Source organism: Rattus norvegicus, chromosome 1 (genome assembly GCF_036323735.1).
Source record: "Rattus norvegicus strain BN/NHsdMcwi chromosome 1, GRCr8, whole genome shotgun sequence".
Classification (NCBI taxonomy): domain Eukaryota; kingdom Metazoa; phylum Chordata; class Mammalia; order Rodentia; family Muridae; genus Rattus; species Rattus norvegicus.
Window position 1 is genome coordinate 17120419 of NC_086019.1, and position 23819 is coordinate 17144237.

At 43.5% G+C, this 23819-nt stretch overlaps 1 protein-coding gene and 1 long non-coding RNA gene across 6 annotated transcripts in view; one reads left to right on the top strand and one right to left on the bottom strand.

Moving 5' to 3' along the window:
* Positions 1-23819, bottom strand: part of Pde7b (phosphodiesterase 7B) — a 318757-nt gene that overhangs the window by 126347 nt on the left and 168591 nt on the right.
* LOC134484964 (uncharacterized) lies at positions 182-12315 on the top strand. Its single transcript, XR_010062797.1, has 3 exons — positions 182-463; positions 2414-10241; positions 10738-12315. It is a non-coding gene; the product is annotated as an uncharacterized LOC134484964 (long non-coding RNA).

Below are 23819 nucleotides of genomic sequence, written 5' to 3' on the forward strand. Positions count from 1 at the left end.
AACCATGTTCTTAGAGCTGACCACAGTAAACCATACTCCCAGGGAGAGAGTAAAAAAAAAAATGAGGACACACAGAGTGGCTCTTAGCTGTTCCTCTCGGGATGTCCAGGTGAGCCAGGAAGAGCCACATGACCCACTCCAGCCAGAGCCACTGCCTAGGCTGAGAGATCAAAACCTGACACCTGACCCATGTCTGTTGTCAGGACAACAGCCACCATAGCAACCAGGCTGACTTCCCTCTTGAATGTTGGCTTCCAGCTCGACTGAAGCCAGGCAAGGAAGTCGGGATCCTAAATATCACCAGCATCACTCTGTCAAGAACTCTCTCCTGTGACCTTTCTCAGAAAAGAAATGCAATGACAGTTTGAAACCTGGCCAGGACATCCATGTCTACAACTGCCAGCGGTTGGGCCAGCGCCTTTCTGAAAGGCTTGCCCAGGATCCTAGGCAGTCTTTTTGAAGGGTAAGGTAGCATCGCAAATCTCACGTGATGCTGACTAAGGTCAGGTACAGTAATTATAGGACTTTCTTAAGAGTAGTAGAAAAACAGATGGCAAAATTAAAAAGTCAGCTAATCTCTGAGCTGACCTCCCCGAGACCTTCCCCTGTCACGAGTCTTGTTTGGTTCTGTCTTACCGCCAATGGCAACTTTGACCTCTTTTTTTTCTTTCGTGGACCCTCCCACCTCTCTGATTTATTTTGTGTTTCGCCATCAAGAGTGGAGGCTTTCTGGAGGCAGGAACTGATTCCTGTATTCATCAACATATATTCAAGACCCAGTTATAAGGCCTGCTTCATAGAACATTCTATCTCTTCTGTCTTTCTCTGTCTCTGTCTCTGTCTCTGTCTCTGTCTCTCTCTCTCTCTCTCTGTTTCTCTGTCTCTCCTCCCTGACCCCGTGTGTGTGTGTGTGTGTGTGTGTGTGTGTGTTTGTATGTAATGTGTGACTGAACAAAACGTCAAAAGCATCAGGACAAAAGTGAGGAGAAATCCAGTTCCTCTTGTGCTATACTCCTTGCCATAGGTTCATCTTGTTTACTCTTTAAATGATGTGTGTGCTCTGTGGGTGCGTGTCCATGTGTGTGCATATGTGTGTGGGTGCCAGGGTTAATCTTGGGTGCCACTTCTTAGGAGCTGCCCACTTGGTTTTTCGGGACACGCCCTCTCATGAGGCCTCCTGGGCTATCAGGCTGTTTGGCCAGTGAGCCCCAGAGACCTACGTGTCCCCAAATCTCCAGTTGTCCGCTTTGATAACGTAGTTGGTTCCTCCTCCTTACAACATTTTTGACTGAAAGTGTTTCGGTGATGGGTCTGAATTGGTGGTATCCAAAGTGAAGTCAGCCTGGTGTTTCATAGTCCAGGTAGCCACAATGAAGTCTTTTATACAAATAATGTAAAATAGTAATTCACCCAGTATGTATGTCTAGGACCCTTTATACATAAATATGCACTATCATGTGTGTGTGCTTTTTTAAACATGGGCTAAGGTCTTTAAGCTTGTGTGGGGAGCTTTTTACTGACTGAGCCATCTCCCCAACCTTCCTTAAACGACATCATTTAAGTATCGTTTTACCAATTAGACTCAGAATAGTCTAATTTTTAGGGGTTTATGGAGTTATTACAAAAAGAACTATCTTCTTTCTAAGACTTTAAGATTTTCATCGCTAATACTACTGAATTAAACCTAATTGTGTTCTTAAATATACTTAACTCTGTGCCTTCGTGGTGTTAGGGTTCAAACTTGAGGCCTTGGGAATGCCAGGCAAGCGCTTTACCACTGAACTACACTGTCTTGCCCAACCTCTCTGTTGCTTTAGTGGTTCTGAGCTTTGGGTAATGCTGAGGTGAGGGCCGAGGTTCACACAGCCAAGCTACAAGGCCGTCTCTGTAATTTCGCTTTCATTGCTCATTCCAATGTATTTATTAGGCTGTTAAACTGAACCATCTTGACTGGTTCCAGCCAAGTTTCTTATGATGTCCGTGGCTCATTAACTTTGCAGTATAGTAAAATATGTCGGTCTTAGGTGAGTGCTTGAAGCGGCCATGCAGATGAGCAAGAGGCGGGTTGAAGGTTCACAGAGGTCTTTTCCAAACCTCTATGGTTTGGAAATGGAACTAGAAACCTCCTGGGGTCAAGGCTCTGATGAGATTCTTGAAGTGTCCTGGTTCAGGCGTGGGTTTGGAATACTTGGGAAATGGCCGACCGCAGGGATCTCAGGGCTCCTCATTCTGGCTCGGTTTGGAAGTGCTGAGTTGTAGAAAACGTAGAACGCTTGAGGGGTGGTGGAGACTTTTAAAAACCTCAACAGGAATTCCAATTGTTCATTTTGGGCAAGAGTTTGGGGTTTGATTCCTATGTAAGTCCAAATAGCTTGATTCTACTGACTTTAGATTTTTTTCTTTCAATCTTTAGGACTCAGAAATTACCACCATGCAGGAAAAGTCAAACCGTGTGCTAATTAGGGTTGGTGACGTGGACCACAAGTCTCAATCATCAGTTTGCATCTTACTAAGGTAAAGTGTAGAGAAACACTCTTTTTAAAAGAGTTAAGCAACCTCAGGAATAAATGCATGTCTGAAACGTTGACTTACATCAGTCAAGTACGGCTATATTTAAAAGGTAAAGTTCAAGTTTTTCTCCTTCAAAAAATGTCACCCAGGGATCTGATTTGCAGTATTGATTACTGGACATTAACGTCATCATATCAGCTATGAAAAAACGTAGGTCTGGAAGCAAAGGGGATAGATATGTAGAGAGATTAATAGTGTGACGGGTACTATTGTAAAATCACAACCATTTTGTCACATTACTACCTATCTCTCCTACCTGAAGGACGTTCAAATGGGATTTAAGAGCTTAACCACTTTTAATTATACTCCTAATAACACATCAAACTTATATTTATTAGCTTTTTTTTCTTACATTCATTTTAAGCCTTGCTTTAGGTCTTTCTTTAAAATATAATGTGCTAGGCTGGTAGGATTGCTCAGTGGGTTAAGGTACTGTCTACTGAGCTTAGCAACTCTGTTCAACTCCTGGGACTTATAGGGTAGAATGAGAAGACAGACTTCTGTAACTTATTCTTTGACCTACTTATACCATATACCTTCTCCCTCAAATAAATAAATAAATAATCAAATTAATTAATTAAAAAGTAAATAAGATGCAACATGTGCCTTAGCCGCTTTCCTATTGCTGTGATAAAGCACTGTGACCAAGGTAACTTACAGAAAACAGCAAAGCCTACCCCTAGTGACACACCTTCCCTAACAAGGCCACGCCTCCTAATCCTTCCTAAACCGTTCCACCAAGCATTATTCAAATTGCCACAATGTGCATATTCGATTGGTAGCTGGCACCGGATATCTTTATGCTGGGAAGAACTGACCCATGTGGGGGTGCAGTTTGTAAGTTTAATATCCTTTACGTTTGATGATATGTTGTGCTCATTTCCTTTCATATTCGTTTTTTGAGTAAAACCTTTTCTTTGAAGTTAGATCAGATTAGAGATAAGATAGGTGGGTAGACAGATACAGATGGGAAAAGACATACACTATCTCTTTGGCTGATCTTTTAAAGTTAATCAATTTTGAGGCAGAATCTCACTATATAGCCCTGACTGGCCTGGATTCTCTGTGTAGACAGACTAGTCTCAAACTCATGGAGATCTGTCTGCCTCTGCCTCTTGAATGCTGGGTTAGAGGAGCTTGTCACAGTTCCCCACTAACTGTAATTACTTTTATTGACATATATGCATGTACCCCTTTATCAGTATGTGCACTGCATATGTGAAGGTGGCCTCAGAAGCCAGAGGAAGGGATTGGATCCCCTAAGAAGGGAGGTATAGATGGTCGTGAACCACCTGATGTGGGTGCAGGGGGTGGGACCTGGCTTCTCTGTGAGAACAGCAAGTGCTTCCAACAGTGAAGCCAGCTCCAGTCTTGTAGTGGTCATGTAAGTATCTTATTTACTATTCAACTTATTTAATATTCATTTCTGGGGTATTTTTTTATCAAGACTACTGATCTCAGAGTTGGTTCTCGTGATTTTTAACACATGAGTTAAAAACAGAGTTATAAAGTGGTAGACCCCTGACCTGCCATTTAGAGAACCCTGTTTCAATCCTTAGTGTGTGGTATGGAGCAGGGAAAGCAAGAGAACAAATACACAAAATTATATATATATATATATATGTATATGTATATATATAATGTATGTATATATGTATATATATGTGTGTGTGTGTATTTATATCTATATAACTTTATGTTATAGAACTAAGTCTTCCAAAATGGTGAAATGATTCTTTGAAAACAAAAAGTTTATTGTAATTGGTTACTAATTTTAAACATTTGTGACAACACATTTCTAGTTGTTGGCCGAGTGCTTATAAAATTGCACGTTTCTATTAAAAAATTAAACTATACCTGACTTGCATTTCTGAGGTAGTTTTGAACTCTAGCTTCCTTTAAGGATTGAGATTGAAGGAAGACCTCAGGATTCTCTGTCTGGGGACACACTGAGTGCTGCTTTTTAAATCCCTCCTCAGATCTCACATCTGTCTGTCTCGACACACACTTGTGGCCACACCCTGTCGTTCAAGCATAGTAGGCTGAATCACTGCCGGGAGAGGGTATTCAATCTCTGGTTCCTGCCCCTGGTCCCTGCACTTACAGGCCTCAGCTCACACACTGATTTCTTGTCCTGTCACAAACGATTTGTCTTAGCTGCGAAGCTTCGTGGGGGTAATGAGCGCACGGCTTTTTAGGGTTAAAATCACAAACAAATGTTCCCTTCAGAATGCATTTCAATTTTTCTCTCCGGAGAAAGAAAGAACTAGAAATGAGGTCCTTCTCTCTTCCTTGGATCATTGTCTCTTACCCTGCCCCCCTGACCTTCCCTTTTCATTGACTCTGAAGGGAAGTGTGAGCTCTGCTCATTTCAAAGGAATGCCTGCTATTTGGCAATTGAATATGCAAACTCCAATTAGTGGTCCGCAAGGTGCTGAGAGAACAAAACAAAACACAAAACACAAAACACAACAGGACCTTGTGTGGGGAAATACTTGGCAGCTGCCTTCTAGCGACCTGAAAAATACCTTCCTTGCTTAGACATGAAGCCACGTCCCGGTTGAGGTGACCAGCAGGTCAAAAATCACGTCTACAAGAAGGGAAAGGGATCCCAAACCAAGCCAAGCAAAGGGTTTAAGAACATGCAGATCTAGGGAGACAGCTCAGTTGGTAAAATGCCTGTTGCACAAACAGTGAGGACCTGCGTTTGCATCCATGCACAAGGATGCTGGATGCTGGATGTTTGCTGCATGTTGGAAGGCACATGTCTGTAATTCCACCCTGGGGAGGCAAAGACAAGAGGATGCTGAGGGTTTGCAGGACTGTCAGTCTGGCCAAAATATCACACACACACACACACCACTACCACACACACACACACACACACACACACACACACCACATGCACACACACACACCACACACACACACACCCACACACACCCCACACCACACACACACACACACACACCCCACACCACACACACACACACACACACACACACACACACACACACCCCACACACACACACTATAAAATCAGCTAAGCAAGTCATATACTCCAATTTTAGGTGTGTTTTATGTATGGTGTCTCTGACTTGTTGCTATTTCAGTTTTAAATTACAGCGTGGTCTACAGTTTGAGATAACTGAAACATTTCCTGCTTTTCATTCATGAACTTCCAGAATCTTGGTGTCAGTCAGGTCTTCATCAGGTCTTCTAACACGATATCGGGACTGGAGAGAAACAAGTGGGCAGTGAAATAAACTCAGTCAGGTCTGTTTTAGAACTGGGGATATTTACTTTGAGGGTAAAATGTATAAAATCCGAATGTCAAGAGAGGACACTGAAAAGTTTTACACACCTCCTTTTGTTACCTAGAACGTTTCTATAAACGAAGAAGAAAGATATACTCCTTACTGTGAAGGAATTCTGACGGATTAAAAAGTAGTGTCCAGGAGGATATATACCTTGGAGGCTTTGACAAAGATGTGACCAGAATTTCCATTTCTTTCTTTCAGACATGTGTTCCAACTCTCACCTTCTGCTTTGGTGGCTAAGTAATGCTGTGCAACTTTTTTTTTTCTTTTTAAGAATCTCTGTCATGAGCTGGGTGGTGGTGGTTCATGCCTTTAATTCCAGCACTTCGGAAGCGGCGGCAGGTGGAGATCTGTGAGGTCAAGGCCAGCCTGGTCTATATGAGTGGCTTCCGAGACAGCCAAGGCTACACAGAGAAACCCTTTCTCAGAACAAGCAAACAAACAAACAAGCCCAAAACCAAACCAAACCAAACCAACACAAAACCAAACCAAACAAAAAAAGAAACTCCATCACGATATTTTGCATTTGCATAACAGAATATATCGCATACTGGATGAATTGAAAACATTCCTTTCTACTTTAGGTACATGTCTCCATTTCCAGTTTGCATAGTAGACATTTTGCTTACGTCATACCTAGTCCATTAATTTGCCCAGAGTGTCGCATTCTCTAAGGGCTTTAAACGCCTCATGATTTATGGGAACTGTCAGACGATACTTTTGAGAACATGTTGACTACTGTTCAGGACTTCAGAGTAGAGACTTCCTACCTCTCCCACCTGCTCTGTGGTCTAAATAGACTGAGCAAACCTGGGTAAGCTAAGAACTGCAGCTGGCACCTGTGCTCTGAGGGATAGACAGTCATCCTGGGGTAGCCAAATTTCCCTGTGTTAAAAATATGGGCTGAGGGGCTGGGGATTTAGCTCAGTGGTAGAGCGCTTACCTAGGAAGCGCAAGGCCCTGGGTTCGGTCCCCAGCTCCGAAAAAAAGAACCAAAAAAAAAAAAATATGGGCTGAGCCTTGGTGCTGCTGTGGGGCAGTGGGGCAGTGGGACAGGACAGGTTGGTTATTAAATCAGGAAAGAGTCACATATGGACATGCCTAGATAAAACTTTTAAGGAGGAGGAAGAGGAAAGGGAGGAAGAGAGGTGGATAGAGAGATGACCATAGACAGATAGAACACTATCTGGTTTTGTGTTAACCTGACACAAGTTAGAGTCATCAGAGAGACAGGAGCCTCAGATGAGAAAATGCCTCCAGGAGATCCAGCTGTAATTAGTGATCAATGGGAAAGGGCTCAACCCTTGATGGATGGTACCATCCCTGAGCTGTCCTATAAGAAAGCAGGCTGAGCAAGCCATGGGAAGGAAGCCAGGAAGCAGTACCCCTCCCTGGTCTCTGTATCAGCTCCTGCCTCCAGGTTCCAGCTCTGTTTGAGTTTCTATTCTGACTTCCTCCAATGATGGACTTATGATCTGGAAGTATAAGCCAAAGAAACCTGTTCCTCTCCAACTTGGTTTTTGGTCACGGTGTTTTGTTGTAGGAATAGAAATCCTAACTAAGGTTAAGTTGGTGCCAGCATAGTAGGGTATTGCTTGACAGACCTGACCGAGTTTTGGGGAGGATTGTGGAAGGACTTTGGAACACTGGGCTAGAAAAGCCACTGAGTGTCGGAAACTCAGTGGGATGTTCTCTGGGAGCTTAGAAGTTAAGAATATTGAGAGCAGTGTGGAAGACGGAGGCCTGGCTTGTAAGGTTTCAGAGGGAAGATAAGACTATCAAGGCTGTTTGCTGTTTTATTTAAGATTCTGTGATTCTGGTTAACTGAGGCTGAAGAATCAGCTGTGATTAACAAGATACCAGAACTATTGGAGTGAAAACTCCCTGTACCTGGTAAAATTGGCGCTGGTCAGCTGGAGCTAAGAGATTGGCAGCAATTGAGAAGAGACCAACATCACTGCAAAGAAATCTTCTGAGATATGTTTTACTCTGAGAGAACAGAGAAGCTGTGTTCTAGAGGTGGCCAAGGTTATACCTTGTGCTGGCAGCAGGACTTGGTGATGTGTAAGAGTCACCCAGGTGATACTGGTTTTGTAGGCATGGAGGAGCCATGGAGAGTAGCTGAGGCTTGGCACTGTGGGAAGCCAGGAGAGGCCGTTGGTGAAGAAGGTGCAGCCTCAGTGGCAGTTGAAGAGCCAGGACTGAAGGGGTCATGTGGAGAAGTTGAGGCACGGCACCAGGAAGAGAGCCCATGAGAGGCTATGGGTGAAAGTGCAGTTTAGTTGTAGCAGAAGGCACCAGTGTTTTGAGATGCCAGCGCCATGAGATGACCACCAAGAACAGCAGCAGCAGTGGAGAGAAGCCAGCCAGAGCCTAGAAGACGAGCTGTGTGAACTGTAGAGAAGTGACCCCAGCCCCTTTAGAGGAGCCCAGAAGATAATGTGAGGATCGTAGACATCGAGTTATTTGTACTGCTGGAGTTTAGTTCTGCTTTGTTCAGATTGTGACTGTGCCTTGATTCTCCCCTCTTGAAGAAGGTATTTAGTCTAATTTTGACTTTTACAGGCACCCACATCTGAAAGACCTAGCAAGGTCGGATATTTGGAAGAGATTGAGCTTTTAATGTGTTCAAATTTATAAAGACCGTGGGACTTTTCACGTTACGTTTTTAACGTGAGATCTTGGGGGTGAATAAGAAAGGAAGGGTTGTAGTGATGTGCCGTGTGTCACATTGACAAGGGGTCAGTTGTACTGGCTGATTTTGTGTGTCAACTTGACACGAGCTAGAGTTATGAGAGAGGAAGGAGCCTCAGATGAGAAATGGCCTCCATGAGATCCAGCTGTACGGTATTTTCTCAATTATCGATTAACGGTGAGGGTCTAGTCCAAGGTGGGTGGTGCCACCCATCCCTGGGCTGGTAGTCCTAGGTTCTATAAGAAAGTGGGTCTGACCATGCCATGGGAAGGAAGCCAGTGAGCAGCATCCCTCCATGGGCTCTGCCTCAGCTCCTGCCTCCAGGTTCCTGCCCTGCTTGAATTTCTGTTCCGACTTTCTCCTATGATGGATTCTGACCTGGAAGTGTAAACCGAATAAACCCTCTCCTCTTCAACTTGCTCTTTGGTCATGAGAGTTCATGCAGTAATGGAAACCCTGATTAGGAGAGAGACTAGGAGAGAGAAGGGGGGAGAGAGGGGAGGGGAGAGAGAGAGAGAGAGAGAGAGAGAGAGAGAGAGAGAGAGAGAGCGCCCTTGGCAGTGACATGAGAAATTGACGATCAGATTGTGAACCCCCAGGTAGAACTCAGAAATCAAAACGGGAAAAATATTATTTTCATATTGTTACCAGAGAGTGATGAAAAGATAGAGTAGCAGCCGAAACCCAAGCGGTTCATCGCTTGACGAGAGCTGCTGCTCTGGAGCGCCGTGGAGATTTACGTCTACTCGCACCACTTTAAGAACCGAGAATAGATCAGGTGAAGACATCATCGAACCGGCATCCACCCACGTCTGATTTACCTAATCACACAACTTAAATGTACTCAGCACACCGTTATGAACTCACGGTCGCTCATCAGATGTCTGGGTTTAGATCGGTTCTTTCGGAAGGCCTCATGTTTGGTCTCGGAGCATGTGAAGGACTCAGAATAGAACCCGGAGAGGCTTCTTCTGAAATTAAAACCCAGGAAGCAATGTTCTCGGCCCCCAGGATGCCTGTTGAACCTCACTCTCCACCCGCTGAGGTCACAACACTGATCTCAACATGGACTCCCAACAGGGCAATAGACTTGACCAGCAGTTGAATCAACCGTGACACTCAACAGGCGTTAGCATGAGTTCTCCCAGGCATAACTCAAACGACAGAGAAAGTGTGATAGACTCGTCTTGTTCATATTGTCTACTCCCCTGACAGTTTCAACGGTGGCTTTGTCCTGCGGTTGTTCCACAGATGAGCTTCTCTGTCTATCATTGTGAAGGAGGATTGGCTTATGATGTGTTCGTGTGGCACCCACAAACGTGAACAAGTCTGGGTCTCGGTAGTGATCCCAGGTGGCTGCTGGGAAGTGCCCCTGATGCCAAGCAGGCTCAACCTGCCTCAGTTTGGGTGTGCAGACAGACCCCGAGCATCTGAAGCAGTTACCGGAGGTATAAACTCTGTCACTCCTCTTCCTCTTTCTCTATCTGCCTCACAAGCGCTCTCCTACAGGATGGCTTGGGCTGTGGAAACTACTTTGGGATGAGTACGGAGAACAGTTCGGAGTCTGAGGCTGGGCCTTCACCAGCCCTGGGAGAGAAAATTATGGTCTTGGGTGACTAAGGTGATTGTGACCCACTTACTTCAGCTATGAGGAGGTAAGAGCTGAAATTCGGAATGTGAAACTGAGGGAAAAGGAGCAACACAATTCTAGGGGGGCTGTGGGAGGGAGGGAGGGGGTGGGGAGTGGGAAAGAAATCAAGTGACTGCCGTGTTAGCATCCAAGTGGCTCCCGTGTTCTTGGAGTTCACGTAATTAAAGCTTAGAGATTTATGCCTAAAAGCCAGGCTTTTCCTAATCAAATGTGGCAGAGCCCCGCCCCTTTGCCGACCCTGTCATTCTGAGCTGAAATCACTTGCTGCTGCCTTGCGGGGGTTCCACCCTGGCTCGGGTCTCCACAGCCCCCAGTTTGGCTGGCTTTCATGAGGGAGTGAAGGAAAGTTTACATCTGCATAGCAAGCAGGGTGGTGCCTTTCGCCTCACAGTCTGGGATTTGATTAATTCTGTTTAATTGCATGGAGGAGCCACCAAGAGAGACTAGAGCCAGGCATGGTGGGCTCTGCATTCATTCTCTCCTTTCTCTCTCTGCCTCAGAATCAAGTCTTCGAACTCCTACCCTGTAAAGCTACCATTGGCTACGCCGGTCCAGACTACGGGTCAGTGTGACCTACGACTGCGTTCGTGCTGAACGTCTGCTCGGAATGGCTCATTCATAATTCATGCGTCTAAGAATGAATCATGTGGATTTAGGTGGCTGCTCTGCCAGTCTCGCTTCAGATATTTCCACAGCAGACCCACAAACCTCACTTTTGATTAAATTCTTCCATATTGAAAAAAAATTAGAAGATTTGTTCTTTCAGATTAGTTCAGATTAGTCCTCAGTGGAACTCCTTTGGTCTAGTGGTCACTCTAAGCAAATGGTCAGAGCAGAGTGTTCCTGAGTTCTGTAAAGTATCACCTGCTAAAATCTCCCATTCTTTACCCCTCTCCTCCATCGTCCCTAGTCCACATGCTTTACAGCACAGGATACCATAAGCATCATGCTGATAAGAAATGAGAAACACTAGCCTTCTGAACCCATCATCGCATAAGACCGCGGGGTGTCCTATATGAGCCTGGATCACCCAAGTGCCATACTGGCCTGGAATAAGATTCTACCCCCTATTTTCTTAAAAGCAACTAACCGGATATTTGCTATCTTTTCTACCTTGCTAGCTTTATGGAAAATAGACCTGGAAGCAGGAAATCGTGCTCGCCGTCCTGAATATTCTCACCCTTGTTTAGGTCATTTCTGGGGAAGCAGCTGTGATATGTTTTCACAGGGTTCACAACTTAAGTTCATCTAAACGCCGAAATCTCCTGAGGAAATCCAATGGTCTTTCTTAAGAATGCCTAGAAAGCACCACTCCACTGCCCGGCCCAGAGGATACATGATACTGTGTTGATCTTCTTACAAACCCCTGCTTTCTGAGAAGTCTCTCCCTAGATGGGGCTTTGTCCAGTCTGCAGTGATCAATCTTAACTCCTATAAAGCCGTGGCTGAAATCCAAATGGCGGCATGCTGTGATCTGGGCTCTGTATTAATAAGTCTTAAGTGGCTATTGTCTCAACCAAATCATAATCTGGAGACTAAAGAAAATCCCCTTCTGTGACTATTAAGTAGGATTTCGACTCTAAGCGGCCATTACTATTATGAATAAGAGCACAGACTCAAACACAAACACAAAAGAAGAACACGAACCTCTCATATTTAATTTAGTTTAACAAAGGATTTAGTTGGCTACAAGATAGCGCCAGGTCCCACCTGCCTTTAAGGACACTCTTACTCGTAATCCGAAACAGCAAACCCTCAGCTTCGTGGCTCTGCCCTAACCTCCAGAACATTTCAACAGTTGTGGGATCATGGGTGTGAAAATTCGCTCTGCACACGTTGATTTGTAACAGGTGAAAATGTAATGAAAGATCAGAGGTAATGGTCACTTTCCATATTCACCAGTGGAGTCGCAAATATAACCGAGGGGGAATTCGGTTCGGTGATGACGCTCCTCTCCCTGATTCGTAATAACGAAACTTAGAGAAGGAGATGGCAACTGAGTGTTTTCGCCATAGGCTAACACAGCAATTCAATACTCCTGGATAATTATGAGAAATAAAGACAGTGTGGAATAATGATCGTTAGTCGAGTGATTGTCTGACTAACCCCTGAAGGCAGCCCTGCTTTTTTTTTTAACCTTTTTATTTGTCTGGTAGTGTTGGAGATTGGACCTAGGACCTCATATACCCTAGACAAAGGCCACAGATTCAATTCTTTGCCCATCTTAAAAAAAATATGTGTGTGTGTGTGTGTGTGTGTGTGTGTGTGTGCATTCCTATGTGTGTGTGCATTCATGTGTGTGTGCGTGTGCATTCGTGTATGTGTATGTGTGTGTGTGTATGCATGTGCCTGTGTATGTGTGTGCATGTGTGTGTGTTTAAGTATGCATGTGGTGTGGATGAGAAGGTCAGAGGACTACCTCAGGTATTGATCCTTGCCTTCCTGTCTTCTCATTGCTCTCTGTTGAGCAGCCAGGGCCTGTGAGCTTCTGAATGTTCTATCTCTACATCCCATCTCACTATAGAAGGACTATCAATCCAGACTCACGCTACCACATGGGTGCCGGCCTCCATGTTTATGCAGCAAGCTCTTTACCCACTGAGCGACTGCCTGCACACATCCCGTTATTTGCCTTTTATAAAAGTGAACACCAACGTGCAACGAGCTTCAGAGAGATGCGAGGCCGCCAGGCTCCAGAGTCCACCCTTATTTGTAGCAAGGAATGAAAGAGAAGCCTCCTTCTCCATACAAGCAACAGCTGGGGCCAGCCAAGTAAGAGATCACTAACTTCTCATTAGAGAAGAGGACAGCGTGGGGCCACAAATGTTATCAAGATGAGTCTGTTCTCAAGGGGTTCAGGATTGAGGGCTTCCTGAAAATTTGAGCATCTTCAGTAGCTCTGACTTTTCTAAAAGTGAACTAGGGCTCACTTACTTTGGGGAGCTGTTAGAGACACTGCTTTAGGAAGTCAGGGTGCATACTGTGTAATGTTTTATTGGCACCTTTGAGACTCTTCCTCCTTCCCATCCTCCTGCCCTCTGGACACCCTTGGCTTTACCTAGTCTTCTTTTTCTTTTCTGTTCACTGCTGCTCACGTCAGAAGCTGGTTATTTTGCCCAATCAGATTTTCCTGTACGTTTTTAGCCTTGGAGGATTCACGTTGCATAGATTACACTTAAACAAGGAAAGAGCCTTGTTTTCTTCCTGTGGTTAACCCAGTTCCTCTAGCCCCAACTGTTGCCCGAGGCACACTGGTAACCTTACTCTGAAAGCTGACTTGGGGATAAAGGAGTTAAAGAGAATTGGACCTTGGCCCCCCATGTACTGAATGCTCAAGAACAAATCCCGTTGTTTCCATACTGGCTGTATTTCCTCAGTGTAGTATTTATCTCTTAATCTATACACATATGCACATGCACACACACGCACATACATTATTTATAAGTTTTGGAACCATTGGGTTGATTATAAGTTTTGGAACCATTAGATTGATTAATTATTAATAGTCTTTTTAAAATTGAGCAGAATATTAGGCAAAGGATGGAAAATGGACTCAAGTAAAACGAAAGGTGCATTTAGATGCATTATGTTGACTTTCAACTTTATATGCACCATCCACTTTTGATTCTCTGTACCTGTGCTGAAGGGATATCAATGAAGCATAAGATTCTGTGCTTGTCCTCAGGATAAAAGGAGGGTCCAGCAGAATTACCAGGTAAAGACTCAAGATCCATGAACTGCTTAGAACAACTTACCAACGTTGTCTACGTACAGCCCAATGTCTGCCACACTATAATTTCAGGCATGCCCCAGTATGGGATTCACAGAACTTCCCGAGCTGGACGTTCTGGGGGACTGTGCTCTGACCATAGAGACGTACAAAGTTACAAACCTTTTGTCTCTTCCAAGTCATGCGCATGGGCTTGATCCCTGTGTCACAGCAGCCCAAAGTGTGACCACCTTTCCCTCAGCATCCACACTGAGTGGTCTCTTTGGAACCTCTTCTGTTGAGAGGGGCCATAAGCCTCCTCTCAGGCAGGAAACAGCAGACCTAAATAATTGCTTAAATTCTTTAGAAGGGCAGCCTCCATTATTGTACAAAGATTCCTCATCAAAAATGGTTCCACACACTTAGAGCCAGGAAAAATGTTTTTCTTCCTGAAGATAATGGATGTTGTCACCTTTTCTGTCTCTCCTTCGCCCTGCCTGCTAAGATGGCGGCTTTCCCTAATTCTTTCTCATAGCTGTTTGCATTCCCTCCTACTTTATGTAGGTCTTTTGTCACACCATGACACAATGACTTTATGACTTCACATAAGCTTTTATGAGCTTAGAATTGTTTTTAGAAGTAGGTATATATAGAGTGAATAAGTTCTTATTCTCAACCTCTTCTGTTTAAAAATTACATGTGGTATTATTTTATTTTCAGTGTTAGGTATTAAATGCTGAGTGCGACACATACCAGGAAAATGTTTTTCCATCGAGCAACATTCCGCCCATTATTAACTCTTGATTTAAACTCTTACCTTTTTATCACTTGAATAACCCAGGCACGAGCTTCCTCCCTTCTGGAGATTGTGGTTGAGTCCCACAGATCTGGTTCTGAAGTTAAAAGAACTCAGAGGGGAGAGTACCAGCCTAATTATGTTTAATAAGCTCATTGATTTGTTGTGCTAAGGAGTTAAGGTGGCCAAAGAAAGGTGAAAATAAAAAGGATGTTACTGCGTAGCTCGGGTCTGGTAATAATATCGTTTTAGCATTTTAACGGGGGATACTAGACAGCCACGGATTTGTTGCAAAGATTGGGAAAGCTGGAGTTTAGGAAGCAAACTCTTTTTGAGATGAACCAGGCTTTTCTTACATCTTATAAACAGTTAGTCGTATCCAGGGTTTATAATACACCAAGCAAGACAAATTGGCCATAGGGCCAATTTAGAAGCTCTGTGTAATGTCTTCGAATACCTTCATGTTGACACTAAGTCCATAACTCACAATTTCAGGATACACTTCTTGGGGAGTGAGGAGAGCAGAGGCTAAATAACACCCCGAGAGTTCAAAGGGGTTGGAGATGCACTTGGTGTATTTGGGTTGGCACTCTGGAGCCTCGGATGCTTGTGATTGCTTATCTGACTTATCTAAACTGCTGACGTCAAAAGAATTAGGCTAGGAATCTTATGATTACAGCCTTCCTTGTGATCTTTTCTGGTATTTCCTGTTTCCTGTCAGGCCAAATATACTTCGAAGAGTGGGTTATTTTACGGCGTTTCACTGTTTCTGTTTTGGCCCGAGCCAGGGGTACTGAGAGCAATGAGTAAAAATAATTTAGAACAACGTTGGAAAGCTCCGACCTCCCCATGCCCCTCACTGACATTTCGTGTTAAGCAGCAGGATCTCATTTTTAATGGACAAAGTCCATCGTTTGAGAAGCTGGAGAAGCCACTCTGATTGCATTTCTATTAGTTTATCTGGGTGGCAGGAGGTTGTACACACCGTAGTGCAGACAGCCAAGCAAACTTCGGCACAGAGTGAGGGGTTCAGAAGAAGGAGGGAGAAAAGTGTCCCCTTCAAAGGCTTTTTTTTCTTTGGGGGCTACGAGCAACTTAGAGAAACAAAGAAAAACAAGTGGTCAGGGATGGGCTTTTCAAAAACATCTTGGCTAAATGTCGTGAAGTCTTTACTGAAGTACTGACCGCAGGCCATGGAGGACACTAAGTGCTGTTTGCACAAGGATTGGGCACAGAGAAGCCAATCTACACTGGTTTATGGGCAAACCACACTTTTTGGGGGTGTGTGTATGTTTGCATTTCGCAGAGACCAGGGGACAACCTTAGCTGCCCAGAAGCTATGCTTCTTTTATTTTCTGAAGCAGGATCTCTCATTGTTGCAGAACTCATCAAATGAGATAGTCTGGGCGGCCAATGGGCCTGGGAATCCACTTTACTCTTTACCCTCCCCAGCACTGGTCTTATTAGTATGCTCTATGATTTCCACCTTTTTCGTGGGTGTTTTGGGGACTTAACTTAGATCTTCTCGCTTGCCAGAGAAGTAGTTTAGTGACTGAGTGATCTCTTCAGCCCCAGAACCACACTTCTCCATCCATCATAAACTGGCTCAGACTGGACCAGCCTTCTGAAATTCTGATGGAAAAAGAAGCCCGTGATTATGGGGATGTGGCCATGACTTGTGGTGGTCAAGGAACCAGGACCTTACACTTTCTTCTTCACCCTTTAACATCACAGTCCTGGCTCCTTCTCCTCTGATATCCTGATACAGTGAGTGCCTGTCTTGTCAGTATATGACAGTCAGTCTAGGAAGAATGGAAACAGAGAGGGACTGAGACTTTCCCAGACATCTGGTAATCTAAGTTTGGTTTCTTTTCTTCAGTTTAAACCTGGGGTCACAGGCATACTAAGAAAGCTTTCTATATCTTTGGTTTAAAGGTAAGAAAAAGACATTTCTTTTTGCCCTCCCTCCCTCCCTCCCTTCCTCCCTCCCTTCCTTCCTTCCTTCCTTCCTCCCCTCCCTCCTTCATTCCTCCCCCTCCTCTCTCTCTCTCTCTCTCTCTCTCTCTTTCTCTTTTTCTTTTTCTTAAACAAATAGACGTAAACATTTAAATGGAGAACCAGCGTATTCCTTGTCTGAATTGCTCAGGAATTGAAGTGTTTAGGGCTTTAGATTTAAAAAGAACGTTTTTTTGGCTACTCAGCATATACAGAATGAAATGTTTTGGCAATGGGACCTCAGTGTAAACGTGATTTATTTTTGCTTTCTATGTAGTCCTTTTACACATAAAATGAATGCAGTTTTGTAATACCTTGTGTGGTATACCATGCTGATTTGTATGGTGCCATGATGATTCCTGTTTTTCATATTAGAGATACTCAACCTGCAAACATATCACGCCCTCAGTTCATGCAGCGGTAGACTTACACAATGCAGTCACAGATGATAAGGACTTGAAAACAGAAAGGATGATTACGTTTAGAGGCACCGCCAGCCACTTTGGAGTTGAGAAGTGTTTGGAGCTTGACAAACATAATAGACAGTGTGGTTTATCAATAGCCTGGCTGGCTGTTAAGACATCAACTCAGCCCTCTTCAGTGACTCGCCAGCATCAGGTGCCCTCCATGGGCTTTTAGTTTCTTCATTTGAAATGGAATAGTTTAGATAGATGCTTTTAAAGGTCTGTGTCCATTGTGACGCTTAAAGACCTTTATACTTTCCTAGTATCCACTTTAAGTAGCTCTATAGGAATGAAGATGTCCCACCTACAGGTCTCGGAGTCCCTTGAAAGTCTTTCCGTTTTCCTTTACCCTTTACTCCAAATCTCGTACCAAATCAGGTGATCACTTTGCATTCCCATCTCTTGAACTTTACGTTAATTCCTTTCTAAAACAGAGCTTCCTAACATTTTGTGGAGAATTTTTTTTTAACCACTGTAAAGATACACTTATAACAATCAAGATAAAACAGTGTCTTCCTGGGTGACCCTGGAAGGTGGCCAGTCAGTCAGTGCCCAGCTTTCATAAAGCACTTAGCATACGCACGTGTTTAGAGGTATGAATCTTTATCTAACTCATTATGTTATAAATGACATAAAATCTGTTTCTACTATGTACTTTATCATCCATTCTTTTGCACCTTTCCTTGGAGGAATTGTTCTTTAAAAATCGTTTTTAAAGGGCAATTGCGAAACAGGAGGAAATATGACAGGGTCATAGGAAGCAAAGGCTCTGTTTAGATTTTGAGGAATAAAGTCAAACACCAGCCTGAACTTGAGGAGGAAATGAACACTCCGGACTGGCAGCTCTAGGTAGAAGACTCAAGAATTCAGACATTTAGGATGGATGGACAACATAGTAAAATTATTTGTATAATATTTCTCTCTCTCTCTCTCTCTCTCTCTCTCTCCCTCTATCTCCGTCTCTGTCTCTCTGTCTCTCTCTGTTTCTCTCTCTGTCTCTGTCTCTCTCTGTCTGTCTCTCTCTCTCCCTCTCCCTCTATCTCCGTCTCTGTCTCTCTGTCTCTCTCTGTCTCTCTCTGTTTCTCTCTCTGTCTCTGTCTGTCTGTCTGTCTCTCTGTCTCTGTCTCTCTCTCTCTGTGTGTGTGTGTGTGTGTTTTATTAGGAACCAAAGTCAAAATATTTACCATGTCAAGCTTAACATATACCAGTGAGGATACTGAATAGTAAACTTTAACAGTTACAAATTCCTTCGTCAGGATCTCTTTATCCCAAGCCTTCCTTTTCACGGGCCGCCATTGTATCAGCGGTCTAACAGGAAAGTCTGTTTCCTCACGTCCCACTAAAATGACATGAATGCTCCTCGTCGTCTGGAAGCTATACTCCTCAGAAAAGCAGGCCAACCTGTAGACAACCCGACTTCTTGTTTTTCTAACCTCACCTGCGTCCCATCCTTGATGCTGCAATTTTCATTCCCCAGCAGTCCTTGTGTTTACTCCTGTAGTTTTTCTCCATTCTCTTCTATCCAAGAGACAGTAGAGATCTTCTATCTCTTCTTCACCTGCAGATGTATAACCTTCCCTAGGTAACATCTCAAAACAATTTACTTTCCTTCTGATCCTTGTTGGCCACTGTACAGACTGGGTTAATCACTCCCTTGTGTGTTGACAGTTGTAGATTTTGCTTCTGTAATATCATATATTGCCTCTATTTTATCCATTTTCTCTGTTTCTGTTTATTCATCTACTCGAGTATCTTTTGTTCATGGGTTTTAATTTTCTAAGAATTTGAAGAAAATACCTTGTACTTGATAGCCACTAAAATTTAAATGAAAGATGCTCCTGTTCGTCTTGTTTCTGCAGACTATTTTTTATGTATTATAAAACAATTCCATTCTACTTCTATAGCACAAGCAGCCTGTGTGTCTGTATATTCTAATAATCCATAACTTCTTCTCTCCTTTCTGTTCTCAGTATTATAGCACCATGCTATGCACTCAAAACATTCAATCCAATCCAGTCCAATTCAACCAGATTGCTTTATAGGAGAAATTTGATGATTCTTTTCTGAATGTCACGAATAACTAACCGGTAAATTTAGACCTCAGTTTCTCCTAGGTTGGAAATACATCGTTGATCCTTGGTCATTGTGTAGTATAAGAAACTAAATACTTGCATGTGATCTAAACACTATTTTGCGTTCTGTAGCCTCAGAGGATAATTGTATGTTTTTGGAGGATTTGAAACATTTAAAAATTTCTTTCATTTTTTTAAAAAAAATTCAATGATGTTTATTCATGTTTTGCCATGCCTGTGTCACCAAACCAAGAAATTGGGCCTTTCTATTTTAAAGAGGGCAGAAAGAATTTGCTTTCTAATTTACATATCTAAGAACTCATCATTTCCTGATTGTACATCAATTCGGCTTATATGTGTCTAGAAACTAGACATAGATCCAAGAAAAGAAGGGTTGGTGGATCGCCATTCAAAGGAAGTAGATCTTCTCACATCCAGTAAGAGAAACGGGCAGTGGCCATCTCTCAAGTCAGCCCTCTTGAAAGAGACAACTCTGACTCCTATTCCAAAGTTAGGAGAATATCTAGGTCCCTGCTACAGTTCTGGTAGCTTCTCTCGGTGTTTCCTATTGCCTAGAGGTTAGGAGTCAGAGAAGGAGGGGAAGAAGGCAGGGGCATTTCCAACACACACATTCAAACAGTGAAAAGCCTAACAGACCTGGGCCGAGCAGAAGACACTCCCTGATTGTGACACAGTTCCCATTAGTGACAGATAGAAAACTACAACTTTAGTGTGGAAACCAGCCAGAAAGGCATTATTAAATCAAGTCTTGTTTTGCCAGGCAGTGGTAGTACACACCTTTCGTTCCAGCACTCGGGAGGACCTCTATGAGTTTAAGGTTATCCTGGTCTACAGAGTGAGTTCTGGGACAGCCAGGACTCCACCACAGAGAACCCCCAACCCTTACCCCTGCAAAAGAAAAACAACAAATCAATAAAAAGTATCTCGTTTCATGTTTTAAGTGCATTCAGCTGAACTTTCTGATGTCAAAATCCTGAGATGGTTGCCGAAGTGTGTGTGTGTGTGTGTGTGTGTGTGTGTGTGTGTGTGTGTGTGTGTGTGTGTGATGGCTGGGGTGGGGGCAGAAATAAGTTTCACATATGTACAGGAATCTAAGTAAAATAAGTCATATTGACTAAGCAACACTCAGGTGCAGGGTTCGGCTGATTTTAAATTTTCTCTTGCCACTAGGGATAACATGGGATCTGCTGGCTCTAGAGCTTCCCCGGACTGAGAAGCGTCACTGGTAAAGTAGCAAATCATTCAAGACATTCAGGAAGGCTTCGGTTAGACACACTTGGAAGGGAGGGGGGGGTGTTGAAATCTGTAGTTCGAGGAAATTTAGGGCAAGTATAAAGATATAAAACTTGTCTCTTAGAGCAGTTTCTCAACATCTTAGAGACAGATGTCAGTTCCAGAGAGAAATGTATGGAAATGCCAAGACAGAAGGGGAAGGAATATTGCTGCGTGTATCTGTAGACTATGGCGTATAGAGTCCAGGTACTGAGTGAGCTCTGCTCACTGTTTTCACTAGGGTGAGATGAGCTCTGCTTACTGATGACCGAAGCCAGGGAATGTGGCACACCAGGACAGAGCACACACTGTCAGTTGCTTTTTCGAGTTAAAAACCATGGAGGAGCTTTCGGTGCTCCTGTGTCCTTGCTGCCCAGGTTTTCCTTTTAGAGATTAGCTCGGTGGGAAAGTCAGTGCTCCCACGCAGTTAAACGGGGGCTTGTTTAAAGCAAGCATGAAGGAAGGAGAGGAAACGAGACTGTTTCCAGCAAAGAGCAGAGGGCATGGGAGGAACGACCTTCAGCAACATTGAAAGCTCACTGGTAGGACCAGGTGACCACCAGGCCGCATAATCTGCTTTTGAAACCATGCTGGGGAATGTGCTGAGCGGTACTTATAAAACCAAACCAAACCAAAGTCAAAAACAAAACAAAACAAAACAACAACAACCAACAAAAATCAACGCCAAACCAAAGCTGCTTGGGAAATTTTCTGTCTATCATACGAGATATCTAAACATAGTACTTACTTGAGAATTAGACAAGCACGCCTAGAACGATTGTGCATTTGTGCTTAATTACAACTTCTCTTGAACAAAGTATTATTGTACATCAGTTTCGAATTTGGAAATTCACTCCTGCGTATTCTTTTCTTTTAAAAGCTATAATGACTAATCCCAATCCGCCATAAGAATAGGAGGTTATAAACGACTCCACTAAAAGGGAGAACGCCAATTCCTGTTTCTTGAATTATCTGTTCTTGGAGAAGAGGTACTCGCTTATGCTCTTAATGACAACCTGTAAATGATTTTATTCCTTCTGATAACATTTCTCACATATCAAAATGCATTGAGTGGCTGACAAGAAAAACATGTTAGGGAGAATACAAAGAAAATAGGATGTTCTCTAGACTTTCAGAGAACAGAGACTCGAGGAGAAAGCAGATGAGCACAAGTTATAACAAAATAAAATGTTTTGCCTGTGAAATAAGTCTGAGCGAAGTTCTGCGAAGGTCTGTGAAGGCACACGGCCATGGTGGACTCTAGGACTTCATGTGGCCACAAAACCCATGTATGTCCACGTCCCTGGGGAAAATGGCTAAGTGTTGGTTGACACATGGCTTATGTATGCATATCCTCCTGCTTTCTTCAAACCATTTCCATCTCTCATATAATCTCAATACTGGAACAAAGTGTAAAGAGCTCTTAGATAGTTTGTATATGTCCTGTGCAGGTGTAATTTCGTTATTTGTATTTTCAATCCACAATTGATGGAGTCCCCATGGGCGAGCCCCACAAATATAGAGGGCCAACCATCCTTTAGTTCGGTAATCTTAGGAAGGCCTTGTGAAGGGCCCGGAATGTGGATATTGTCTTAGAGACTGGGGAAACTGGGACCCTGGAAAAAATTTAATTTAAGGAGTGGTGACAATGCATGGAGAGTTGAGAGGGGATGGTGGGATTCTTGAAGAGGAGAAGGAGAGCTCAGAGGTCATCAATGACAACCAGGCCTGGGATAATGAGGTTGCCCCAGAGAACGGACAGTTCTATGCAGGATGAAAAATCTAGAGTTTTCTTTGCAATCACTGGAAGAATCACTGAAGGATTTTGAAGAAAGGAGAGATGAGGTTATGGTGATCGAGATCCTAGAGTTGAAGGAAGAGATATATGGGGTATATTTCGTTGTTGGAGGCAAGAGCAAGATTCCAGATAGACCGACAGGAGTCCAGGCCAGGCCGGGCCCCTCGAGTGAGCGGAGGAAGGAGGGTGTGAGAGCATCAGGGTAGAGCTTCTGCGTGCGTATGATAGAGTGTTTACCAAGGACGGAGTAGTGTTTAAGGTCTTTCCAGGTCGACTCGGCCATATTGTCCATTTAATCCTCTTAATAACCTTATATGAAGACCCCTGTTTTACCATTTCCTTTTATAAAAGAGAGACCGAGCTACCATGGGGTTGACATGCCCAAGATCTCACGGCCCATCGGTGTGCATGCAGGATTTAAAGAGCTTTAAATCTCGTCTGTGCTTACAGTCTGTCTCTTAAGCCTCCCTCAAGGACTTGGAGCCAACTGTAATTAGGGAGCAGGAGAAAACTGTCTTATATTTGGAGGTCTGTCATTCAGAAAAATGAATTTATGGAAAGCACATGTTTGGTTCAAAGTTCTTTTTCTTTTTCCCTTTTCTCCTCCATTTTTATTTACTTTTAACTTTTTTTTTTTTTTTTTTTTTGTGAGGCAAAGCCTCATTCTCTAGCTCAGGTTGGCCTGAGACTTCTCCAGGATGGCCTCAAAGTCACAGTGATTCTCTTGTCTCAGCCTTCAAATGCTGGGGTCACAGCATCATCCAGCATACCTGGCTTGTCTTCTGGCTTTGATTTGCTCTTATGTTCCATTTAAAGGGCAGATGACGTCATCAATGACATCATTCGCTAAAGCCAGAGACCAAATGTAGGTTAATAGGCTAATGTCCACAGGCGGTAAGTAGCCTTAGAGAAATGTTACCGATTAGTATCAGTTTATCCCCCGTTGAGGCTAATTGATTCTTTCCTCAAAGCAATTTGTTCTGTTTTGAGTGAAATCATTAAGCCCTGATGAGCGCTTGAAAGTACACATGAATTTTTATGAGTGCGTTTTGTTTTACCAGCTTTCCCGGCAATATTTTGAGTGGACGGAGACCTTTAAACTAGCAAGTGCCTGTTTCCACACCGAAGCTACAGACAGCGCTCAGATTCATAAATGCACTACTGTTCTTCTCTTGTGAAACCCTCGATTCATCATTCAGCTAATGTCGCCCATCGCATACACGAAGCGTCCGATAAATGTTCCCTGAATCACAATGATTAAAATGCTCACTCTTCAATGTGATTTATGCCACGCCTGTTACTTAAGACACCTTTAAATGCTAGCTTAAGTGTCGATTTGAATTGTGGAGTTCTGGAATCGGAGCCCTTTGGGAGATGTTCTTGTCTGTCTGTCATTTGCTGTTCAGAGCTAGGTATCGAGTGCACTCCTGATATTTGTATTCTCCTTGAAGTACA